This window comes from Lycium barbarum, chromosome 8 (genome assembly GCF_019175385.1).
Source record: "Lycium barbarum isolate Lr01 chromosome 8, ASM1917538v2, whole genome shotgun sequence".
NCBI lineage: Eukaryota > Viridiplantae > Streptophyta > Magnoliopsida > Solanales > Solanaceae > Lycium > Lycium barbarum.
Window position 1 is genome coordinate 95853589 of NC_083344.1, and position 26762 is coordinate 95880350.

A 26762-nucleotide genomic window follows, 5' to 3' on the forward strand; every position below is an offset into this window, starting at 1 on the left:
TCCAATCCACAAGTCCGTCAAGTTTTCAAGTAGGCAGCAACAACAACAACAACAACAACAACAACAACAACATACCTGGTTGAATCCCACAGTGTGGGGTTCAACTAAAGAAAATCACAACCAAAGTAATCAATGAAGTAGTATGATATGCAATGATATGAAAAACAATGCAATGCAAGGCCTTCCATCTCTGGTACACACATGCTCCTTCAATAAGGAACTCGACACATATGGGACTCGCGAGGTCGATATACCACCCGTAATCATTTCCCTTCCGGTTCCTTAGCCATATTTGGCCCTCAAACACATCACTAGCCATTCCTAAGCTCACATTACCAGTCACTTGCTAATCAGGGTCATATCAATCAGATCACTCGGCCATTCGGCCCATATACTCGCGTCAACCATCCGGAATCATTTCCCTTCGGACCCAACATATGTATCCTCAAGTGTAATATGCATGAGATACCATATGAAAGCATAAATATGCTATACACACAACAAGCAATCAATGCCAAGCAATAAAGACTCAATCTTTAGCCTCTTTTCCATTTTCATAACGAGTATTTCAAAGTGATGACAACATTTAAGCACATAAAAGACATGTAGAAAGAATAGATGCAATAAACAAAAGATCTCATATCCCAATCACAGACACAAATCAATCTATGCTATCAGCTAATGCCCAAAGCATGGCATTCAGACCGGACTATACAATGAATATTACACAAACAACCTTATCATGACGCCGGTACCCAATACAAGTGCTCGTCACCTAAAAAGTATTGAGACCCCCTTAGTTACCCCCATTAACCCCTCTTTATTAGTCTAATTAAACCAACCATGACGCTTAAGTTAAGGTTCATAGTCTCGACATGCCTGATTTGAAATTCAAAGCTCAAGTGATCACCACACGACCTTGTCCTTCTTCAAAACCTCTGAAAGATCCCAAACTATTCAAATACGAAAGCTACGTAAGTATACGAGTCCGTAGACACCCTTTTTGCTAGGATAATATTTCGGGTCCAAAAAGTCGCTCAAAAAGCCAATTTCGAGCCCAAAAGGGTAAAATTGTAATTTCATTGTAAAATCGGGACCAATAGAGTCAAAATAGTACTCTACAAGTTTAAACGAGTCCAATGATACCCATATGTCATTACTTTAATTCGGAACCCAAAAATGAACCAAAAAACCTAACCCGAGAACCCAAGGGCAAAATTAAAATTTTATTTCAAAATTGGTTTACCCATAATTTAATTAGTCTAAATCCAGAAAACCCATTCAAAAATCCTTCATCTTGTTCCTCAAATCTATTGTTTACCACTTTCAACTTTGGGGTTTGAAACCCCAATTTTCTCCAACCAAACACGGATAACAATGATAACCAATAGGAATAATCATGGGGAAACACCAAAATAAAGGTTAGATACTTACCCCTTAGTTGATACGAGAACAACGCCGCAAAAAACACCCTAAACGGAGCTCTAGAACTCAAAATATGCTCAAAATACAAAATATTTCATATTGATCGATTTATCCATTCTCCAGGCATTTTCTTTCTTCGTGATCGCAATGCCACGTGTCGTGATCGCGAAGGCCAATCTTTTTTTTTTAATTTATTTAAACACTAGAAAACCAGCAGTGAATTCCTTTAGTAAATGGGTCATATCTCCCTCATACGATGGCGAAACGCGACGATTCTTGTTGCTATAGTTCCGAAGTTACGATACAGATATAACGGTAAAACACCATACAACCTAAACCCATCCAAAACTCATCCGAATCTAACCAAAATTTGTGGAAAATTCCAAAATCATCATATGAACCTGCTCGAACTCTCAAAACATCCAAACGGGACCATCTTGACCCGATATTGACTGTGGTTAACTCCAAATCCTCTCAAAAGTTAGTTTCTCAACCAACAACCTAAATCACACCCGAACCTCTCGGGAACCGAATCAATGACTCCACCAAGTCATAAATCACATTCCGGACCTAATGAAATCGACAAAACTTCAAAAAAGACTAGTTTACCCTGGTCAAACTTCTCCATTTCTTAACTTAAGAATTTCCAAAATATCCTTTTCCTTACCAAAACTCATCCGAACTCCTCGAGAATAATGCCACCCATTCACACAATTCATAAACATCAATATGAAGCTAACGGAACAACAAATTTTGAATCTGGGTCTTATTTCTTTCTGTGACCATCTTTTCACCATAAATAAGCATATGTCAAGCTAAAACCGATTTAATTGTCAAAAACCAACCAAATGAACTCAAAACTTAGCTCCGTCAATCTCTACGGGTCATGAATAATATTTCAAATCTAATGGAATCTTCAGATTGCCAATCAGAGCATGTTTTCCCAAAACAAATAATTTATCCAAATAATTGAATGCCGGAATTTCTAAAGTGAAACCTTTTCCGAAAGTGAATCGAATGATATACATTTGACTTCAAATTTGGTAAGCAAGTCAAAATAATTATTACATAGCTTCTCAAATCAATGACATGCAAAACAGAGCATCAGTTCTCAAAACAATCGACCGGGTCTTCCAAGTGAGAAGCTTTAGCCAAATTGCCAAGGGATGCAAGGACTTGAAATTTCATGGTGTGACTTCATAAGTTCGGATAGTAGCTTCTTAAGTGCCCATCCATGCTTGATCAATTTGACAAACTTGAAGATTGATAAGATATACGAGTCCACCAAACAGTGTAGATAACCAGGTTTCCTATTTATTCCCTTAAGTAAAATAGAAGGTAAATGACACAAGATATTTATGTGAAAAACTCCTTGCTCAAGGAATTAAAAACCACGACTACCAAAGTAAGATTTCCTCAAACTTCAATAAACTAAGCAACTTCATATTACAACCTGATATTATACAGAATGGCTCGAGGGTGATTATGAGGGCTAGGATTCATGGTGGAGCTTGTCCTTAAACCAATGATGTTCCACGGAGCACATCTATTTGAGGTGCTTCAAAAGGTCTTAAGTGTGTATCTTCATATTACACACTCGTTGGTGATAGAGATAGAGCCTTTGGAGGGCATTGAAGACGCATATGTGAAGGTGATCAAGATATGGGAAATAGCTTGAAAGGTGGTGATTAGTTATACAAATGGTGGTCAGTTATGCAAAGAGTCTAGACTTTTATCATCCATTGTGAAGACCACCAAATAAGGCTCTTATTTCATTAAGGGTATTATTGTAATAGCTTTAGTAGTCTTCTTAGCTTAATTAGTATAAATACTATACTTGTCATTTCATTAGGGGACTTTTGATGAATTGAATATTGAAGAAACTCTTTTAAGAGTAGTTCTCTTTGTATGGAGTTAGGTTAGCTAGTGTTAAATTAGGGTGGATTCCCTTAACACTTTACCTTGAACCCTCTTGGATAATCTTGGATAAGATGTCCATGTATGAGTTTGAGTTTCCTTTCTCCCTTGGATTAATTCATGTATTTGTTTGTTGATTGATAGGTGTAGGTATTGTTGACACCAAATTTTTTACCTCCAGTAATTTATTTTAATTACTCAGAGTCCTTGGATGACAAATTAATAAGTTTTGCATCTTAGAGGGTCAAAATTTAAAAATTAGTTGGGACCAATATTTCACCCCTTTAAATTGATAAGGATATTTTCAGGACATTATCAATTGTGTGAAAATTAACTGATATTTTATGACATTTACGGAATATTTTATTGGTATTAATCAAAAGCAAAATAATTTTTCGAATAATTATTTACTTAATTGATTAAATCAAGAAAAATTAAATTAATGAATAATTTATTCTATTTATTGTCCAAGGTAATTTGAGTAATTAAAAATAATTGACCATTTAACCCCTCAAACTCTGATTCTGTGTGTTTGGATAGTTGTTTAATTAATAAATTGTCTTGGTAATTAATTTGATTAATTATTGGGGCCATATCTGCAAAATGGTTTTAACAAGTCATGTTTTAAATATTAAGTCCTAATTGGTTAATAATTGGCATTTTTTAGTTTGGGCCATTTATCCTCGACCCTCCATACATATATATACACTATGTATATGCAAATATACATTGTGTGTGTGTGTGTATATATATATATATATATATATATATATATATATATATATATATATATATATATATATATATGACAAGGAGGCCCATGCGTAAAAAAGGGACCAGGCCCAGTCCATAATGGACTAGACCCGGTCCATCAAACTTTTAAAGAGGGGAATACGTATATCCCCCTCCCTCATTTTATTTTCAGACCCTAGGGGTCTCATTTGTAAAAAGAGAAAGGGGGGGGGGGGGGGCAGCTTGGGCAAAACCGTATTGCCGCCTCCACCGTTGCACCCCATCCCCCGCCTTTCCCCGTCGTGTCCCATTGCCATTTGGAGCGTATAACGTGGGAAAGTCAGAGGAGAGGACGAAGCATTAATGGCTTTGTCCTTTCCTCGACGAAATCCGGCCAAACAACCCTTTAAGGTACAACTTTACAATTTCTTTATATTTTCTGTCAATTACAGTGGTATAAAGTGAAAGGAACCATTGATTTTCGTTTTTCTTTAAATCTGCACCGTGTATGTTGGTTTCAAATGAAGACTTGTGGACAATCCACAAGTCCCACATTGTTGTTGTAAGTTTTGAGAAGTTCTGGGGTTCTAAAAATAGAGCCCCATCCTTCATTGAAAAAACAAGTTAGAACACTTTAAAAAGCTTGAACTTTGAATTTTTGCTCAAGATTTGAGTTTCATCACTGTTATTAAGCTTTAACTGAAAAGTTCGATTCTTTTCTAGTTCTAAAAATTTTATTTCTTTTCTGTTGCCTGGTATTTGGTGACTGAGTTTGGTTTTGGAAGCACAAGAAAGCATCCAAGTCCATTCTTTCTCTGGTTGCACTTTAAAAAGGTAACCATTTATTAATTTATTTCTTTCATTTAAGTTTCTGTCTATATTAATGATAGCTTGATATGATTAAGTGTTCTATGTGTAGTTAAAATGTAGTTCCGTACTAGTGGTATGCCTATTTGATGTTGTGAACAATAACTTATGTGTTTAAATTAGGATTAAAAGTTTATTAAATAATGTGCTTAGTTTGATTCTGTTTATGCTATTTGGTAATGTGCTTGGTTTAAAGGTTGTTTAAAGGTTTACAGGTCTAGTAAGTAGTATGCTCGGTTCAATTCATGCTTAGTAGTATGCTTGGCTCAAAGGTTAGTTCAGAGGTGAAAGGTTTATTAAGTGATATGCTTAGTCTGATTCTGTTTATTCTATTTAGTAATGTGCTTGGTTTAAAGGTTGTTTAAGGGTTTACAGGTTTATTAAGTAAGGAGCTTGGTTTGATTCTGTTTATTCTATTTAGTAGTGTGCTTGGCCTAAAGGTTGTTTAAGAGGCTTAAAGATTGATATTTTATTCTATATTAATAATGTACTTAGTTGGATGTTTTAAGCAATGGTTTTGGGGACTTGAATTATGATCAAGATGTTCATTAATCCCACGCTTGTCTGATTGCTCTTGATTGTAACAATTGGTTTAGATAATGACTATTGGGACCTGTTTGAATTGACCTCTGGGTGGAATTTGTTTGAATAAGAATGTACTTGGGATGGTTTGAAGGGTCTTTGACACTGTTAAGTAAAATGGACTTAAGATGGTCTTCATCTTGCATAAAATGGTCAACCAACTAGTGAAATATGCATGTTTAGTGGTGATAATAGTTATACTTGCTTTAACTGAGTAATGAGATGCCAAATCCTGAAAAATGGCATTAAGAAAGAACTTTAAGGATTGGCAGGTTAACATAAAACATGTGTGTGTGAGTCTGTCTTGTTTTACCATGTGTGGAAGTATCTATGTGTTTGTTATGTGTAGAAAAATCATCTTTCCAAGACTGAATCACACAACATTTGACAATTAAGAAGATAAAATAAGAAAAGGGGAATAGTGGGAAAACCTTGGTAGGAGTCTATCTAGGTTGTCTTTGTGAAGCTGCTTGAAACTGTCTTTTTAGGATGTTGTGGATTGAATTTATTTAAATGAACAAGTAGTACAGGGTCAAGAAGAGGACTGATGGTGATGTTTAGGGTATGTAAAGTTAAAATGGTTTTGTATTTGAGTCTGTCTTGCTTATCATATGTGATTTGATCCTAAAAGAAGGACATATATGCTCTGAGATGTTGTGTGGTATAAAACGATAAAATCATTTCATAATTAGAACCCTAGTTTGAAGTTTGAATATTAATCTGTGTTATCAATCTAAACATTTATGTTGGGTCTGTTGTAGTGGTCATGCTAGTGACTTAGTCAAAAAACCTTTAAGGCTTATGTAAGGCTTAATGAACCAACTGTGGTAGTCTTATGCTAATGTTAAGTTGTTCTAAACCATCCCAAGGTTTCTTTTTGGTGTTTGTCACTGGGGTATGAGGATAAGGTCATAAGAAGGGAAAGGTCTTGGGAGAGTAAAAGGTGACCCTGGGCATGAACTGGAGGTAGTGACAAGTGGAACCAAGGATCCCTTTTTACTAAAAGGAGATTCAAGAAAAGGAGATGGGGAGGTGATGACCCCACCCTATCCTGCTTCCCTTTCAGGACCCTGAGGCATTTTCCATGCTTTTGAACTTCTTCTTATGGTCCTGGGACACACAAAGGACCTCAGATGGATTAGGAAGGTTTAACCACATCTGGGGAAGGGGTACACCTAGAGCTGGATGATGTTCTGTCAGTACTTGTAAGGTCTAAATCATGAATTCTCACTATGTCTTCTAAAAAGATTTTAAACTAATGTGATTGTTGTCTGTGTTGTTGTCATCTGAGTTAGGTGTTTGGTGGGGGAGTAGGATTGGGAAGTATACTAGTGATGGCCTAAGTCAATACCATTAGAGGACTAAGTAATGACCATGGTGTTGGTTGCCTACTTTTACTTATGATCAGGTGCCTCTTGTTCTCATTGTGCATCTACACCTTGTTTTTTCTCAAAACTTGCTTCCTTGATGATATTGATTGAGCTTATGGCTGTGAGAACCTAATTATGCTATAAAACTTCCTTCTTACTTGTTAGACTAGATGTTTGAGGAAAACCCAGATCTCTTGACTAATTCCTTACATGATATGCTTCTCTAACCTATCTCATTGTTAAGACCCTTTGGAATTCAGAAGATTTGTCTGTATGATCAGAAATGCAATTGTTTGGCCATGTTGACTTACCTGCTCCTCTGTAAGTTAGCTCAGAACGGTTTCCATCATGACAAAGCCTGTTAATGTTTAGATCAGCTTATGAGGCTTAGGCAAAATAAAGGTTGACTTTAGAAATCCTTTCATGACATATTGACTCAATCTATGACTTTATAGGGGCCGACCAGGCTTTAGTAATGAAAAAATGACTCAGGCCTCTTTCTAAATTTCTGTCTGATTGAGCTTGTGTGCACCTGAATTTATTTGAGTACCTGGTCAAGAAATGGTTTCAATGGCAGGCTTTGGTATGGTCAATTGGGTTCAAGGGTAGACTGGGCCACATGGCATAAGGGAGTCTTTTAAAGAATTTCTTGGAGAGAGGATAAAAGGGGAGGGCTAGGCATAACTTGGTCCATAAAACCTTTCCTCTACATAAAAGGCATCATGGCACTCATATAAGCCTGTGGAGGCATATGCTTACTACATGGATTCCTTATGATTTTACAAATCTCACCATTAGACCAAGGAAGAGGGCACAAGTTGGAACCAAATTCATTTTTCTTGCCACAATATCTTACTGAAACTGAGTGATAAAACTTGTGTACACAATTGACTGTTTAGATCCATAGGTGGGATAGCTTACTTGGAGTAAGTCCTAAATCATGAGCTAAATCACTAAAAGGCCATTAGAATCATTTAAAGCCTCTCTTTAGACAGCATAGCTGGTCTCTGTCCCTTTGCTCATGGTCTGAACTATAGTGCACATAAAATTCTATATGCCTGTCTGTGTACCTTCTCTTCCTGTGAGGTTTGTCTAAGGTTTGCAAGTTGCCTAGTATGCTGCCTTTGAACATTGAAGTTGTTTATATCCTGTTCAGTGTGTGTTATACTTGACCCCTTTTGAATTATGGTATATGCATCTGTATTGTTGCTTGCTGAATAATATGGACAACCCTTTCCAATGGCCTTTCCTGTTTGTGAATATGCCTTTGCTATCAGGTAGTGTCTAATAAAGTAAGAAATGAAGTGTGCTGGGTCAACTCTAGCATTTGTCCTGTGAATTGCCAGAAATTAGAGTTTATACCAACCTATGAGAATAGCTCACTAGATGTCTTGTTGACTAGTTTGGACTTGAGTATACCTTAGTTTAGGTCTGATATACTTTGGTTAGGAGAGAGAGTTGGGAGGACAAAGGTAATGGCAGGAATATACAAGGAGTATACTGCCTAATTTACTATAAGTACATATGGAGGGGTTCAGAAGGGATGAAAGATAGAGGACTTCTAAATTTCAGACCTTTGATGGGATGCTGGTGCAATTGAATGATTCCTTAGGCCATGGGCTTTAGGGATAAGGATTTAGAGACTAGACACATAAGGCATGTACAGGTTAGTAAAAAGAAGGAAGGGTATACATATGATATACATTTGATGTACACATCATATGTGTATATCAGGGAGGTATTAGGTGTATAAGAGTAAACATATCAGTCATAGATAGAATATATACAGATGGAAAAAAGGGATAAAAAGGGCAGTTATATTTGGTCTTTCTTGTGATTAATGTGTTTCCCTTTTAGAGCTGTTTAGTTGTCTTGTGTCATCATATTGTAATGCCTGTTTGATTTTACTACTATGGCCTTGAGTTTATTCTTAGTCTTGTTTGCAAAATAAATTGTTTCCATATGTGGTGACACTTGTGTATAATTATGGGACTTTGATGCCTTCCTTAGTTATATTTGTCTGGGCAGTTGATATAATGTGGGGACTGGTCTTAGCCACTCCCCAATATCCAGCCATGCCTATGGTTCATGAAACCCCTTGGAACTTGTGAGGCGTCGAGAACACGGGTGGTGATGACTGTTCTCCTTTGTGTTGTGAAGGACTTGACCAGTAAAACCAACAGTGTAATCAAAAGCCATAATTATGTAACTTGTAACTTATATATGAGCGTAAGTTATACATGTGATGAGTTCAAAAAATTATAAACAAACCGTTCCTTTTTCCTTTTTCATTTTTCATTTTTCCTCTTCACCACATGATCACTCGGGTCGGGATCAGCCTGCCTATTGGACCTGAGGCCCAATAAGAAAAATTCTTTCTCCAAATATATTGAGTCCCCGAAGATAAAAATTAAACAGCTTGGCACGCAGAAGGCCCATTCATGGGTGAAAATGACCAACTTGGGGCTTGGTACACCCCCAGTCTTTCCTTTTCCTTTATTTGTTCCTTCTTTTTCCTCACCTTAAGCTTTGTATGTACTTGTACAAACTTGTAAAAAACTCATGTCATAGTGGAATTCTTATTGTGTGAACTAGTAGTGTTAGAATAATGGTACTTATGCCGTTTAGATTGACTCTAAGTCCCCAAAAGTATTTTCAAAAATCCAGATTCAGCGTAATGATTTTGGCAAACTTAAATAGATAATTAGCTAAACTATTTTGACACGGTTTAATTTTAAATAAGAACAAAAAAGAATACTTCAAAACCACAAGTGTTGCAACGTTGTTAAAGAAAAACAGACTGAGTTTATAAAAACCAAAGCATATATTCTTTGAAAGAATTAAACCACGTTTTATTCAAAACAAAGCCAGGTATTTTTTAACACGGTTTAAATTTAAAAGGAAATTTTCAAAATCATGAGTATTACAATTTTGTGGACTAAGTTTTTGAAATCAAAGCATGTTCTTAATTAAAAAAACCAAGTTTTGTTTTAAAAATAAAGCCAAGGGTAAATATGTTTTTTTGATCAAATGAATATAGCAAAATATTGGGCCAAAAGCCCAGTGGTTTTAGAAAAACATGGCCAGAACTGGCCAGGTTCAGCAAAGACAAAAGAGAAATTTTGGGCCAAAGCCCACTTATGAATAAAATAATGGATGTCGTCAGTTATTTAAAACTCTATGCACAAATTTATTTGGGCCAAGCCTAGAAGGAAAACAGAAAGACCTCTTCAAAAATGGAAATTTATTTGGCTAAAAAATCCAAGATCAAATTTCATAAACTTATAACAAAAGACGTATGTTTTAAAACAAAAAACATTTGTATATATGAGTTCTTCGATAAAGCGTTCGAAACGTATTAAACAGATCGATCCAAATAAAGTATGAGTTAAAGCATAGAAAAGATTATACACTCAAAACATAACAAGTTCATATTTTTAAACATATGTAATGGTGACAACTTTATGCTTATTTTCCAAAACAAAAAAAATATATACATCATCCTTGTATACTGAGGGAGATTATTTTATCCAGATATTGTAAATCCAAATCTATGTATCTTATATATAAAAGGAACGTATTCAAATTCTTTTCTCAAAATGACAAGATTTTTTGCAAGAATAAACACTAAACAGAAAGTTTATGCAAATCCTCATACATTGAAATTTGAAGGTCAATCGTACAGTACGGATCTTTAATACTGGGGTGCCTAACACCTTCCCCGGGGGATCATCAGAACCCTTATCTAGAATTCTAAATTACGAAGAATTTTTCACGATATTTGAACAAACCCTTCACCCTCGGTTTTCCTAATTTCCTAAAAATTGGGTGGCGATTCTTTTTCAAAACAAAGTCCGAAAGAACACCAACGAGTTTGTAGTATCTTTTATGCCTTAATCCGCGTAAAAAGTGAACCATTACAGATATCAGGTCCTGTGTTGATTAATCACAACAGTTAGTTTTTTTAATCCTTTCTTTCTTCTATTATCATCTATTCATTTCTTACTATCTTTAGTTTTTGCGTTTGTTGTTTGATTTGGAGTTTCTCCCAAGTCAAATCGTATCATTTGGTATCAGAGCTTAGGCTAAAGAATTGTCACATAAATTTTTAATCCTAGGTTCATCTTATTTCGAAAAAATCTCAACAACAAAAAAATCAAAATCTAAAAATTCCAAAAACAAAAATCACAAATTGGTATTATGTTGTGATTTGACTGAAATTGTGGTTAGATTTGAGTTCCTTGTGGTTAATTCTATCAAAATTCAAAGTTTGGTTGCATTTGGAGGAGTTTTGAGTAGTTTCACCATTGTTAGAGCTTCAAGCTTGAAGAACAAGCTTTAGATCCTGATGATTGAGCAAGAATTAGAGCTTCAAAGTTATTGGACTTTAACTATCTAGTGATAGAGGCTCAAGATCTAAAGTTTGGGGAGTTATCAAATTGATTTGAAGAATTCACCATTGTTGGGTTTGAAGGTTTGAAGAACTTGAAGAAAAAACAATTTGGGTTTGTTGATTTGAGGGTTAATTGATTCTAATTTGTTTTGGCTTTGTTCTCTATGTTGAGGAGGAGCCAGATCCGAAATTTGAAGTCAATTGGACTTGATTTGAAGAAATTGCAAATTTCAAGTTTGTAATTTTCTTGAAGATCTTCATATCTTCATAGGTGTTCTTGGAAAAGCTTAGAAATTAACAGATGGGTTTTGTTGATTTCTTGCTTGTTTGACAAAATTGATGAATGGGGAATGTTCTAGTTGGTATAGAGAAGCTTTGTTTCGAGTTTTGGGTTGATTTGAAGAATCTATGACAATAAAACTTTGAAGCAAATTTGAAGAACATTATGAAGGTGGTGAAGAACATGTTGATAACCACTGATTTGCTATTTTCCAGAATTTTGCACAGAAATTGTAGAAATGACCAGTTTTTTCGAAAATGAACACAAATGTTGAAATTTCAGAATTTCAGTAATTGCAGAAATAGCCAAATTTTGCAAAAATGATCACAAATCCAGAAATTTCAGAATTTGCGAAACATAACCAGTAATTGAATTTTGATCTTTTCACAAATATAGCCTTCTCCATATTAATTCTTGTCTTTTCTTGTTAGTTCTAACTAGATTTTCATTAAGTATTTGTTTCATACTTATGTTAGTCTAGTTTTGTGTCCGTATTTTTATTTTGTGCCAATTCTTTTTGTGCTTTTTCTCGTTTTATTTCATTGATACTTCTTTGGCTCTTGTCCGTTGCTTTTACTAGTCCTCATAAACTCCATTCTGAACGGATACATGGTACTATCTTAGACTTGTTCAAGTTGGTGGTTCATGAGTTGAAGGATACATCTTGAGTGGTAAAAGGCAAGAAGGTGAGAATATTCGAGTGGTGCTAGCTAAGTAGAAACTAGTGCAAACACAAGTGTTGGTGAGGAGCTTTTATTACTAACCTTGTTTGATCGTTTTGTAGGTACCGGAATAAGAAATCCAATGTTTCAAGAGTGGATTGACCCAAAGAGGCGGACTCTTGAAACAAAAGTAAGTGTTTCCAATGTGGAGTGGACAACCTTGCTTCTGAAATCTAATGAAGAAGATTAGTTCGAATGGGAACACAAGGTGGATGAGATTTTTAAATGTTACCACTACTTGAAAAAGAAGAAAGTGGAGCTAGCTTCTAGCACCCTCAAAGGAATTCTTATAAAGCATTGGGAGCATGAGAAAGTAAAGGGAACCCAATTGAGACTTGGAGTGCCTTAAAGGAATTTTGGAGGTGTCGCTTTGTCAATCCATATGGAAAGAAAAAAGACACCAAGCATATTCCTAAAAGGCTAGGAGGAAAGAAAGTTGCTCCTTGTACAACCAAATGGAAGATTGACGTGAAGGGTTATCCTAACCCTTCGAAAGGCATTTTGGGAGCTTATTCCCTTTCCGAAGACATGAGAGATACAAAATTGATAACGGAGAGCCATGTGACAACTCTAGAGCGGAAAAAGGAGAGGTTGTGCGGAGTGATGTGAGGGAGTTGTCACAACATCATTCTAACCTTTCTACTTCTTCATCTTGTTGTGAAGACTCTATTGTAGGTACTCAAGGAGATAAATTACTAAAGAATTTTTCATGTGAAGAACTCCCATGCTTGAAATAAGGAATGAAGGCCAAGACCATTCCTCCAATTGGTCAAATGAGCTTACCCTTGGTAGCTCAATGTAAAGAAGATCATTTGAATGCACATCGAGGTAAAGAAGTTTATCTTAATACTCCTACTTCTTTGAGTGATCTTGATGCCGATTTGAGTATGAAAGAAATCCTACCATGCATTGAGCTTAATGATTCTTTACCATTTATTGATAATGCCATTGTTGAGAGTGCTCGCACACTAGTTGATCCTTTTGATGACCGAATTAATTCTTCTTGCAAGGTCGATCTGTGTCCACCTAATGTTGACACTTGTGATACTAATGATAATACATTTTCATGTAACGGAGATGATAAAACACTAGTTGAATGTAGATGTGGTAATCATGTTAGTAAATCTTGTGAGCTTGACATGCTAACAACTAGTATTGCTTTTTGTGTTGATCAACTTGCTTATAATGAGTATCCACTAATTGAGGGAGTTTGTGATGTGTTCCATGAACCTCAATTTAGTAATGATTTTGACCAAGTTGATAATGTGAATGATTATGAATACTACACATCACCTTTGTTTGATACATATGAAGATGAGTCTCTTGATCTTACTTTATTGATATTTGATGAGACTCAAGGTTATGATAGTGTTGTATGCCATGTAGAAGGTTATGACAATGATCCTTTTGAGAGTAAAATTACATGCTTTGATTCTCAACCCTTAGTTATGTTTTACTTGATAATGATGAGAGTATTGATAGTGAGTTACATAGTTACATGTTTCGTGGTGATGAAGTTGTAGCCACATTTGGGGGCTACAAAGTCTATGGGAACCTGCTATGGAACAATGATCCTCCTCCTTATGATGGGAACCTCCTCTTGGGGGAAATAGCATGGTCATTAGGGGGGATTGTTGTGAGAAAAAGAGTGACACTTGCATATTGACAATTCTTCTTTATGTGTTCCAATTTGTAGTAGTAAGATTAATCTTGTTCTTGAACCTAGTAGTGAGTCTACATTTGGAGACACCATCGATGAAGTCGTTTTGTGTGACACTTTTCTTTACTATTTATTTTCATATGATGACACTCATGTTTGTGATGGGAGTGCGTCTTATGTTGAGAGGGGTACTAACGGAGTGGATAGTTGTGTTCTTGACCATGCTATGTGGATGTTTTTCCCTTTTGACCCCAATGATGCCTTTGTGACTTAGGCATGGCACTACCTTTGAGGTGTTCTTGTTTGAGAAATGAGGATCAAATGTGCTTTATGTCTTCTAGAACCAATGTAGTATTGCATGCTTCATATTTTGAATCCATTCTTTCCTTTACTTTATCCTTATTTCATGACCTTTGGAGGAATCAACTTCTTGATGACTCATGTATTGGATTTTTATTCATGGTGGTTATTAATACTTGGCCATATCACAAGTTTGTGCATCCTTGGCATAGTAGTATTTGGTTTATTCTAACACTAACCGTCATGCCTTGAGGACCATGTTTCCGTGTATCTTTCCTTGGTTTTTGCAAGGTTCGGATTCGAGGACGAATCCTTGTCAAAAAGGGAAGGATGATATGATACGGAATGGCTCGAGGGTGATTATGAGGGCTAGGATTCGTGGTGGAGCTCGTCCTCAAAGCAATGATGTTCCATGGAGCACATCCATCATATTTGAGGTTCTTCAAGAGGTCTTAAGTGTGTATCTTCATATTACACACTCGTTGGTGATAGAGATATAGCCTTTGGAGGGCATTGAAGACGCATATGTGAAGGCGATCAAGATAGGGGAAATAGCTTGGAAAGTGGTAGTTAGTTATGCAAATGGTGGTTAGTTATGCAAAGAGGCTAGACTTTTATCATCCATTGTGAAGACAACCAAACAACGCCCTTATTTCATTAAGGGAATTATTGTAATAGCTTTAGTAGCCTTCTTAGCTTAGTTAGTATAAATACTATACTTGTCATTTCATTAGGGGGCTTTTGATTAATTGAATGTTGAAGAAACTCTTTTGAGAGTAGTTCTCCTTGTATGGAGTTAGGTTAGCTAGTGTTAAATTAGGGTGGATTCCCTTAACACTTTACCTTGAACCCTCTTAGATAATCTTGAATTAGATGTCCATGTATGAGTTTGAGTTTCCAAAGCTTCAAATACTGCCATTTTTTCATCCTCTTCGTGCTGGAGAACCACTGTTTGTTCCACATGCTCTCAAATATATCTATGTAGGGGAAGAACAAGGATTTTGGGAATCAATAGACTGGGACAATCCTCAAGTTAAGAGCAAGCTTCGACAACATATCAGATATCAACAACTACCTCAAACTTACGCCACCAGTTGAGAGTAAGCTCCAACCAGCGCCTCTTCACTTGCATTTTAAGTTATAAGTAATACGTAACATCTGAGATCCGCACATCCCGTCCTTTGCATCTCTTTATTTGGTTTACCTTATTGTTATTTTAGGTCTGTGCTAAATCTAAAATAAATTTGTTACTTTGTTGCCAAAATAATCAGCCTCAGATTCCAATAATATCCAGGCACTTGGCGCTACTATGACGCAGGGGCGGAGCTACCCTATAGCAACGGTGGTCAGATGAACACCCTTCGCCGAAAAATTATAGCCGGTGCATAGGTGAAGTTATTGTAAATTTAAGTTCTGTATATACAATGAACACCCTTATAACAACTCTATACTGCAGCTCAGTGGTTAAGGGTGTTCATTAAGAGCCTCACGCCATGGGTTCAAACCCTCGCTGAAGCATTTGTTATAGTTTTTTTTTTCTAAAACCCCTTGGAGAAGCACTGCTTTTTACGTTGCTAAACAGTAGGCCTAATCTCTCTTTTACTTTTTGTTGTTTGAAGTATTCTATCTAATAATAATAACACGTCTTCATTAAAATATTAAATCAGCAAGAAGGTTTCACTGCTATCTTTTTAATGTTTTTCCTTATAAGAAAATTTGACAATGAAAATTACAATTCAATATAAATTTTAAATCTAATAAAAATATTTATTTAAATTTACAAAAATATATATTTTAAAATTATACACCTGAAGCCAAATAAGTTTACTAATTTTATTTAAAAACAAAGTATATTTGACGTGATTTTTAAGTACTCAAGAAGTTTGTTTAAAAACTCGTCGTCTAAACTCATTGGACGACGTCAAATATGGTTGTCTGGTTCGCTCTTCTCTAATTCTCTTCTGTTACCTTCAACCTTTTGTTTTTACTGGTGCCCGATGATTTTCTTTATTCGACTCCCTTGAGTGATTTTCTTTACTCAATTAAAACTTTAGTGAAAACTCAAAAATACGTTTCAAATTTTAATTACGAAGGAAATGGCAAAGATAAATATTATCTATTTTGATTTAAAAAATTTGGTGCACCCACTCACTTAAAAAAAATTACTTTATAAATTTGAACACCTTTAGCCAGATTCTTGGCTCCGCCACTGCTACAACGCTCAGTCTTGCACCCTTTCCTTTTTGTTCTGTTTTGTGTTTTCCTTCAACACTTGTCCTAGTGTACACATTGTTTACCCCGAATTTGGATAATCAATTAAATTTCTTGGTGAGGTATAGGATATGTGGTTATATCTTGAGTTTATTCGATGGAGAAAAGAAATATATGAATATAGTATGAAGGAGCAGCCAACAATCGATGGTTCACTATATACTTGTATGTTTTCTAATAGATGAGTGTTATTTAATTGAAGCAATGTAAGAGATGAACACCACAAATGTTGACCGAAAATCAGATATTGAGAGGGAGATTTTTGTATATATATATTGCTATTACAAAGTGTTCTTCATATGAAAAAGCCAACCCCCTAAAAGGAGGACAATGCCTCCTATTTATAGTGTTGCCCCATAGGCTTCATACAACATAAAAAATAATAGAATAAAGAAAAAGTTATGAGTTGGATTAGGTATACCGTACGGTCTGACACCCGTACGATTGGCAATTGAACACAGCAAGACGCCATCGACGCGTGGCAACCGTGTAACGGATCCCCCGGACCACCGGCCACAACCAAACGGACATACGGCCTCGAACAACTGGTCATGGAAGAACTGGACCAAATGACGCCCTTCCTTTGCTCCGGTCCAAGCATTTCCCCGGTTCATAATGGGAGCCTTCATGCACGTTCTTGTCCCTTTCTTCCCTCGGCCTTCGGTCTCACCGGTTTAACATATACCCAGTTTTTACCGTATACAGATAGTCCCCACACTTCCTGGATCGTAGATTTGTCGGAGTGACGGGGAGTGGATGAATCACCAAACCGGTGACTCCCTTTATCCGTCGTTATCTTTTCGTTTTTGGCAGGAACAGTTACGCCACGTTCTTCTGCCATCGGCCACGTGTCTCATCCCGAATGGTCTGCTCTGAAAACCGCCGCACGCACGTTGTTTCAAGTCATTCCTCATTAATTGTGGGGCACGTGGCGCTCCCCGGTTGGCTGAGGAATCGTAACCGTCACAGCCCTTACCTATATAAGGCCCTTTTACCTCTTCATTCTAACACTTTTACGACCCATTCCTTCTTCATTTTCACTCTTTGCTGCATTTCTTCATCTTCATCACAGTTGTTCATCCTCTATTCCAAATTCGTTGTTGATTCATCGTTTACTCTACGCGAAAGGAAGCAACTTTTCCCCTCTCTTACACTATTATGTTATTGTTTATTGCTGCTTCTCATCTTCTAATACTTCCTATATCGTCTGTTCCCTTGTTTCTTTTTTTAACTCCTCTTTCGAATCCACTCAACTTCTCTTTTTCACATTTTCAAATGTCTGAAACCACTTCTCATGACATTCCCTCGGTTTCGTCTCCGGGAACCGAGGCTACTTCCCCTTCTAAGGCAAAGGGCTCCTTCGAGCCCACGGCCTCGGACATTATACCGGCCAAAACCAATTTCAACAAAGACTTAGAGGTCGAAAAACCTTTCTCGGTGTCCGACAGAGGGTATGATGTGAGATGATATCCCTCCTCCATTACCGAGGAAAAACTTTATCTGGTCCGGTTTGACTATGGATGGGGCAATCGTCCGGTCCGAGTTTTCGCCCCCGGGCCCGATGAGTCAGTCACTGACCATCGAGAGGGCTACTTGTATGTCTATACTTACCCTTTCACCCTTAAGCTCAACCCTCCGATTGATCCGGTCATCCTGGACATGTGCCGGACCTATGATGTGACCTTGGCATAGATTGGTCCGATCGTTTGGAGGGTCGTGGCATGCCTCCGGTTGCTGGCCAACAATGCCGGGAAGGAGCTCACGCTGGCCCACCTGATACGCTTATACTCCCTGAGGTTGTTCCGAAGTGGCGTAATAAAGCTCGCCAAGCGTAGCCGGAATCCATTTTTCTCGAAAATGGACGAGGACAGAGACAGGGGCTGGTTGGAGCGATATGTCCGGGTGAGGACCGAGGACATCATTCCGGCCAATTACATGCCCTTCTCGGAGAAATGGAACAACAAGCGTAAGTCGGAACCCTTAAGTGATTGCTTTTGTATGTTTCATCGAATTTTGATCCCACTTTCTCACCGTTTTTCTGATTCATATCAGCCAATGGGTATATTCCTCCGGTCATCCGGAACCTGAGCGAATGGGTCACTGCACTTCTTAGCCAACATGTTCACGATAACCGGACGTGGGGCTACCTGTCACGTGGTCGATGGGTCGCCCAGAACCACGGTAGTATTTTGCTTCTCCCTGTGTACACAGCACCTTCTACTATTAGTATTCAATGCGTATTTGACTTTCAGGTTTACCCAAAGGATCGGTGGACCCCAGGTTGGAGTCGGCAGCCGAACCCACAACGTCGGCTCCCGAGTTTGACTCAGCGGGTGCATCTCGTACCCTTGCTGCTGCTGCTGCCAAGAGAAAAAGGCCCTTGGATAAAGGGAAAATATTGAAGAAGAGGGCGAGGAGCGTCACTCGGACCTTACGGGATGAAATAGAGCCCGACAATATTGTTCGGAGAGTCGATGCCGATTCTCCCGTGGCTCCGATCTCGGAGGAGGCTATCGCCGTTCCACCCCTTCCTTCGGCTAGCGAAGGACTTTTGGTGCCGGTTTCACACACAGATGCGTAAGAAATTCTTTCCCCGGCTCCTTTGAGGTCTGTTGATTTCGTCAACATTTCAGGTGAAACTTCTTCCAAAGAAACTCCCCTGCAAAGGGCAAGAAGGCCCGGGGAGGCGGCCGCTGCTGACGTCGGTCGAAGGACAGAGCCGGTCCCGGAGATCGAAGTCCCCATCGACGTTCATCTGACGCCCGAGCATGAGCCTGCTGCAACTACGGAGCCCCCGAGCTTTGCTGAAGATACTGAGGCTTCTCCAAGTTCCTCTACTCCAGTTCCGAGGCCTGACGAGTTCCAGGACATGTTCTCGGGCACTCCTCCCGCTACCGACGAAGCTGCGAGATTCGGGCATCTCCCTATCCCTCGGGCCACGAGGTCGGCCAGCCGGTCCTCCGAATCTGGGGCCAGGGACAGCTTGCTACGTATTTTTTCAGCCCCAAGCGTGGAGCCGAGGAGGACAAAATCGGTTATGGTCACCATCCCCGAGGACTACAGATTTCTTTCTCGCCCGGTGGGTGTGGCGAGCTATCTGAGGCCTCTTGTCTCAGATTCGGACAAGCGGAAGATGACCGGCGTCTCTTGGCAATGCCTCATTAACGAGGGTATGCATGTAACCAACCGGGTATGATTTTTAGCCTTCCTTGCATATCTTCACTGAGAATTTTAACCTTGCTTCGTTCAAGTTTTTAACTTGCTTCCTTTTGCAGAGTGTGGTGCTCATCAACGAAGCCTTCGTCCGCGCCCAGCAAGAGATGGACGACCTTAAGGGCCAACTGGATGCCCAGGGCCGGGAAACGGAGAAATATCTGCACCTTCTTCAGGAGAAGGAGGAGGAGTTGAACCGAGCAGTCGCTCTTTCCAATCTCCGACTCGAGCTTGACGCAGTGAAGGCCGAAAACAGTCAGTTAAAGAGTGAGCTGGCCGCGATGACCAAATACAATCGGAATCTCGAAGCTGACAAATTCGGCCTTAACCGAGACAACGCTCAAATTTCCTCGAGGCTTGGTGAGCTCGAAACCACCTTCTCCCAACTCCGGAAGGAGCTGGATTTGGTGAAGTCGGATGCTGTGAGCTTGGCCGAGAGGAATCGGCTGCTCGAATCTGAGAGTGTCCGATATTAGGAGCGTGCAAGGGTGTTTGAGGAGAAGGCGGAGATGAGGGCCCGGATGTGTGATGATCTGAAAAATGAGCTTAAGGAGACGGTTGATGCAAATGACACTCTCCATGCCGAGCTTCAATCGGCCATCCATATGCAGAATGTTCTTGGAGAGGCTCGGGATGCTCTAGCGGTGAAGTTAGCCCAGGCCGAGGCTGATTTGGACGAAGCTTTGAAGAGCGTCGAGGCCGCCGAGGCTCATGCTACCATTGCCGCTGAATACGAAAAATGGAAGTATCGGAGGATCACTCTTGAGCAAGCCGAGCATGGTTTTACGGATCTGCCGGCCCTTATTCTCGAGGCTAAAAGAATCGAGGAAGAGGCAAAGGGTGCCCTCGGGACCGACTCTGATGACTCCGAGCGGACAGTGTCCGAGCACTCTGGCTCCAGCCATTCCGGATAGATTTGGGCCTGTACTTAGCCTTTTGTTATTTTATTTTTTGCCTTTGTAGGACTTTGGTTTTTTGATGTAAAAACACCCCTTGTATAAATGAAAAAATGCGTCTTTCTTGTTTCTTCGTTTGAAGTTCGCTATTATTTTTGCCCGAATTGTTGGTCCGTTTTAAGGACAAGCTGACTCGTAGTCATTAGTTCACTGTGCCCATAGGACTTACCTAATGCTTCGTGAATTCAGACGCCTCCGAATCACGATAGGCATTTTCTTAGGGCTGGTATTTTTTGGAAATATTTTAGGGTCGGTATTCTTTCGGGCACCCGAATCGCAGCCTTGGCTGAATTTTGACGTAACAGTCCCCGGTTATAAAGGTTAGAAAATTTTGGCTCGGATCGTTGTGACCTCGTTTCCTTAGTAGAATTTTTTAACGATTTTGGCTCGGTTCGCTATGACCTTGTCGCCTTTGTCGAATTTCGACCATAGTGCCCAGTATAGGGTGTGTGAATGAAGTAATGTCAAAATACGATGGTTAACATCGGGGTAAAGTCTTTTAACAGGAAGATAACCGAGATATTGCTATCCAAACTTTCGATAATTTTGCATTGCAAAGTGTTTGTATACATGAGAATTTTGTTTCCTTCTTCTTTTGCCGTAGCAAGTACTAAATGGGCACGATTCATTTTGATCGTTTGGTCCTTACACCGAAACCTATATCAGAAGGTCCGGCCTTGCTTTTGCCGTAGCAAACACTCGGTGGACACGATTCATTTTGATCGTTTGGTCCTTACATCGGAACCTAACATTTTTGGCCCGGTTTTGTTTGTTGAGGGCGGCCTCCGGAGTGGGTGTGATAGTCCCCTAGCTCTTAGCCAAGCTGCAAGATCGGGTGAGTGCTATTAAGTCCCCATTCATTGGGTGTGACCCCGAGAATCCGGACGTTTGTCCTTTATCTTTGTCAAGTAACACGTTGTACTTGTTGCCTCATTAAAAACCTTGTCGGAAAACCCATTTTGGGACAAAACCGTACTAAGGAAAAGAGTGCAACGCGTGTTTTCAGATTTAGATTCTTTTCTTTGCCTGGTACTCGGTTTCCTGCAAAAAAGAAGGGTCAAAAATAGAGAAACATGGGGTATTTTTACCTCAGCAGTAGTATCTTTTCAGATGAGCCACATTCCAGTTATTGCGCAGCCGTTGCCCATCCATGGACACCAGCTGGTATGATCCTTTACTCGTTACCTCGGTTATCTTGTAAGGTCCTTCCCACTTCGGACCCAGTTTTCCTTCGTTGGGATTCTTGGTGTTCAAGGTAACTTTTCGGAGCACCAAGTCCCCAACTTGGAAATGACGAAAATTGGCTCTCCGATTGTAGTACCTTTCCACCCTCTGTTTCTGGGATGCAATACGGACCAACGCGTTTTCGCGAAGCTCGTCCGTGAGGTCGAGTCTTACGGCCATGTCCTCCTCATTTGACTCTTTGGTCGTATATCAAAATCAGAGGGTCGGTTCACCAACTTCTACGGGGATAAAGGCTTCAGCCCCGTAGACCAACGAGAAAGGAGTCTCCCCCGTGCTCGATTTTGATGTGGTTCTGTAAGCCCACAATACCTCCGGTAATATTTCTCTCCAATGATGCTTTGATGCTTTAAGTCTTTTTATCAGATTTTGGATTATTGTCCTGTTCGTGGATTCCGCCTGTCCGTTCGCACATGGGTGATACGGAGTTGACACAATTTTCTTGATTTTCAACCCTTCGAGGAATTTGTTGACTTTCCCACCCATGAACTGGGGCCCGTTATCACAAGTTATCTCAGCGGGGATGCCGAAACGACAGATGATGTGATCCCATATGAAGTCAATTACTTCCTTCTCTCTGATTTTTTCAAAGGCCTGCGCTTCAACCCATTTGGAGAAATAATCAGTCATAAACAGAATAAAACGGGCTTTACCTGGTGCCCATGGTAATGGACCGACGATGTCCATTCCCCACTTCATGAAAGGCCAGGGCGACACCACCGAATGCAACAACTCCCCGGGTCGATGAATCATCGGAGCATGTCTCTGACACCCATCGCATATACGGACAACATTCTTCGAGTCTTCCTCCATCCGGTTCCAGTAATAACTGGCCCTGATAATCTTTCGAACCAGAGCATCGGCACCGGAGTGATTGTCGCAGGTTCCTTCGTACACCTCTCTCATCACATACTCCGTCTCCCCGGGACCCAAACACTTGGCCAGGGGTCCGAAGAAAGACCATCGATACAATTGGTCGTCTACCAAGCAAAAACGCGCAGCTTTGGTCCTTAATGACCGTGATTCTTTTGGGTCATTCGGGAGCTTCCCATCACGCAAGTAGTCGATGTATTTGTTGCACCAATCCCAAGTTAAACCCATTGTGTTTATTTTGGCATGTTCGTTCTCTATTGCCTTGTTTAACAAGTGCACCATTGTCCCGGGGTTGATTTCCTCCCCTTCGACCGAGGATCCCAAATTTGCTAATGCATCGGCTTCGCTGTTCTGCTCCCTCGGCATGTGCTGCATGGTCCATTCTTTAAATCGATGTAGTATCACTTGGGTTTTTTCAAGGTACTGCTGCATCCGCTCGTCCTTGACCTTGAAGACGCCGTTAACCTGGTTCACGACCAAGAGCGAGTCGCATTTTGCCTCGATTATTTCGGCCCCCATACTTCTGGCCAATTCCAAACCTGCAATCATAGCCTCATACTCGGCTTCATTTGTTAGTCAATTTAGCAGTTCTAATGGACTGTCGAACGGCGTCCCCGGCCGGGGTTCTAAAGATGATTCCAAGCCCGGAACCTTTGAGGTTCGAGGCCCCGTCCGTATGTAGAGACCAAATGCCCGAGGCCTTTCCCGAGGTCAGCAGAAGTTCTTTCTCGACCTCGGGGACCATAGCCGGGGTAAAATCTTCCCCGAAGTCGGCCAAGATCTGGGACTTGATGGTCGTTCGAGGTTTGTACTCGATATCATACCCGCTAATTTCTATAGCCCATTTAGTTAGTCTACCTGATAATTCTGGTTTATGTATGACGTTTTTTAAGGGGTAAGTACTTACTACACATATCGGATGGCATTAAAAGTAGGGCTTGAGCTTTCTGGAAGCGCTTACTAATGCCAATGCCAATTTTTCCAAGTGGGGATAACAGGTCTCCGCATCCCCCAAAGTTCTACTCACATAATAGATAGGGAATTGTGTACCTGATTCTTCTCGGACCAAAATGTCACTTACCGCTACTTTGGAGACAGCAAGGTAGAGAAAAAGCGGCTCGTCCGCCTTCGGTGTGTGCAGCAGTGGGGGGCTAGACAAGTACCTCTTCAATTCTTGTAAAGTTTTTTGGCACTCCGGTGTCCAAGCGAAGTCGTTCTTCTTCCTTAGTAAGGAGAAGAAATGATGACTCTTGTCAGAGCACCTTGATATGAAGCAACTCAACGCCGCTATCCTTCTGGTGAGCCTCTGTACTCCTTTGATGTTATTCACTACTTCGATATCCTCGATGGCCTTGATTTTGTCCGGGTTGATTTCAATACCCCGGTTTGACACCTTTGTCCGGGTTGATTTCAATACCCCGGTTTGACACCATGAAACCCAAAAATTTACCGGACCGGACGCTGAAGGCGCATTTTTCCGGGTTAAGCTTCGTGTTATACTTGCGGAGCACATCGAAGGTTTCCTGTAAATGCTTTAAATGATCCTCTGTTTCCAGGGACTTAACAACCATATCGTCAATATAAACTTCTATTATTTTTCCTATTTGTTCTTCGAACATCCCAATAACTAGGTATTACATTATTTTAGGCCAAAAGGCATTACATTATAACAGTAAATCCCATACCGGGTAATGAAGGACGTTTTCTCTTGATCCTCCGGGTGCATCCGAATTTGGTTATACCCGGAGTAAGCGTCGAAAAACCTTAACATCTCATGCCCGGCCGTCGCATCGATCATTCTATCGATGTGAGGCAATGGAAATGAATCCTTCGGGCATGCTTTGTTTAAATCCTTGTAATCAACACACATTCGAAATTTATTACCTTTCTTGGGCACCACTACCACGTTAGCAAGCCAATCCGGGTACTTTACCTCCTGGATAGAACCTATTTTTAAAAGCTTTGTTACCTCGTCTTTTACAAAGGCGTGTTTTGCTTCCGCCATGGGCCTTCTCTTCTGCTTTACCGGGGAAAACTTCCCGTCCAATCTGAGCTTGTGAGTTGCTACTTCCGGTGATATACCTGTCATATCTATATGGGACCATGCGAAGCAATCTGCGTTAGCTCGAAGAAATTCAATTAGCTTGTTCCTGAGCTCCAGGGTGAGCCCCGTGCTCAGGTATACCTTTCTGTCCGGTAGGTACTCGAACAGGATGATCTGCTCCAGCTCCTCTACAGTTTACTTGGTTGCATCCGAGTCATCAGGCATGACAAACGATCTGGGTACCTCAAAATCATCCTCTTCATGCCCCGGATCCGACTCGGTGTGATTTGATTGCTATTTGGTGTCCTCTCCTCCGGTTACATCTTCTTCCTTCTGAACCGATTCTTTGGGCCGGTGTGTTGCTTCCTCAACTGCGAACATCTCTCTTGCAGCGGGCTGTTCACCTCGGATGGTTTTTATCCCTTCCGGGGTGGGGAATTTCAGCAGCTGATGCAGTGTTGAGGGCACGACCCTTATGCTACGTATCCAGGGTCTGCCCAGTAATGCGTTATACTTCATGTCCCATTCGATCACATAGAACACCGTTTGCTGAATGGTGTCATCGACGTTCACAGGCAATGAGATCTCCCACTTTGTGGTTTCGCTCGCCATGTTGAACCCGCTAAGTACCCGGGCTACCGGTACGATCTGATCGAGCAGCCCTAGCTGTTCGACCATTCTCCATCGGATGATGTTGGCCGAGCTACCTGGGTCAATCAAAATACGTTTAACCTTAGTTTTAAAGATAAGTACAAAGATTACCAATGCATCATTGTGCGGTTGAATGATGCCCTCCGCGTCCTCGTTGCTGAAAGAGATAGAGCCCTCGGGTAAATAGTCCAGGCTGCGCTTCTCGCGAACAACAGAGACCTTGGCCCGTTTCATTACCGGCCCTCGAGGGGCATCGGTGCCCCCAACTATTATGTTGATTGTATGCTGGGGTTCTTCTGGCTTGGTCCTTCGATGAGCCTCCCTTTCCTTGTAGTGACTTTTGGCTCATTCACTCAGCAGCTCTCGAAGATGACCATTCTTCAGTAACCGGGCTACCTCCTCTCTCAACTGGCGACAATCCTCTGTTCTGTGACCATGGTATTCACACACCATGCTCGGGTCCCGTTGGCCCGGATCCGACCTTAGAGGTCTTGGCCATCTTACATCCGGAACACGACCAATGGCCGAAATTAGGCCTGAGGTATTGACGTTGAAGTTGTACTCCGATATCTTTGGTAAGTCCTTGTTGCCAGTAGAGCTTCCGGCATCGCTCCTGAATGAGAGACCCCGGCTGTTTGATGGGCGCTCGACCCGTTTACTACCCCGACCGGAGAAACGGCTTGGGCTCACTCTTGATTTTTCCGACCTAAAACTTTGCTTCTACGAATGGGAGTATGGCCGATACCTTTCCTTCGACGATTCAGCCCTCGTTTCGTAGCCCTTCCTTGGTCTCTCAAAACTTTTATTCACATTTATTGGCCCCGGGGGGAGCTCGAATTGATCGTCCTCCACCCGAATCTTCGACTCTTATCGGTTATGGACGTCAGCCCATGTCACAGCCTCGTACTCCAGCAAGCTTTCTTTTAATTTGAACGAAATTGTTGAACTCTGAACATTGAGCCCCTTTGTGAAAGCTTGTGCAGTCCATTCTTCCGGAACCGGGGGGAGTTCCATCCGCTCCCTTTGGAATCGGTTGACGAATTCTCGTAGTAACTCGTCGTCTCTTTGGGTTATACGAAAAATGTCGGCCTTACGGGCCTGCACCTTTTTGGCACCGGCGTGAACTTTGATGAAGGCATCGGCGAGCATTTCGAAGGAGGTGATCGAATGCTCGGGTAGATGGTCGTACCATGTCAATGCTCCTTTTGACAAAGTTTCCCCAAACTTTTTCAGCAATACCGATTCAATTTCGTCCTCCTCCATA

The 26762-nt window shown here is 40.5% G+C and overlaps 1 pseudogene; it reads left to right on the plus strand.

Moving 5' to 3' along the window:
• Positions 1 to 15346, plus strand: part of LOC132607979 (uncharacterized) — a 52610-nt pseudogene extending 37264 nt beyond the window's left edge.
• The last annotated feature ends 11416 nt before the right edge of the window (positions 15347 to 26762 follow it).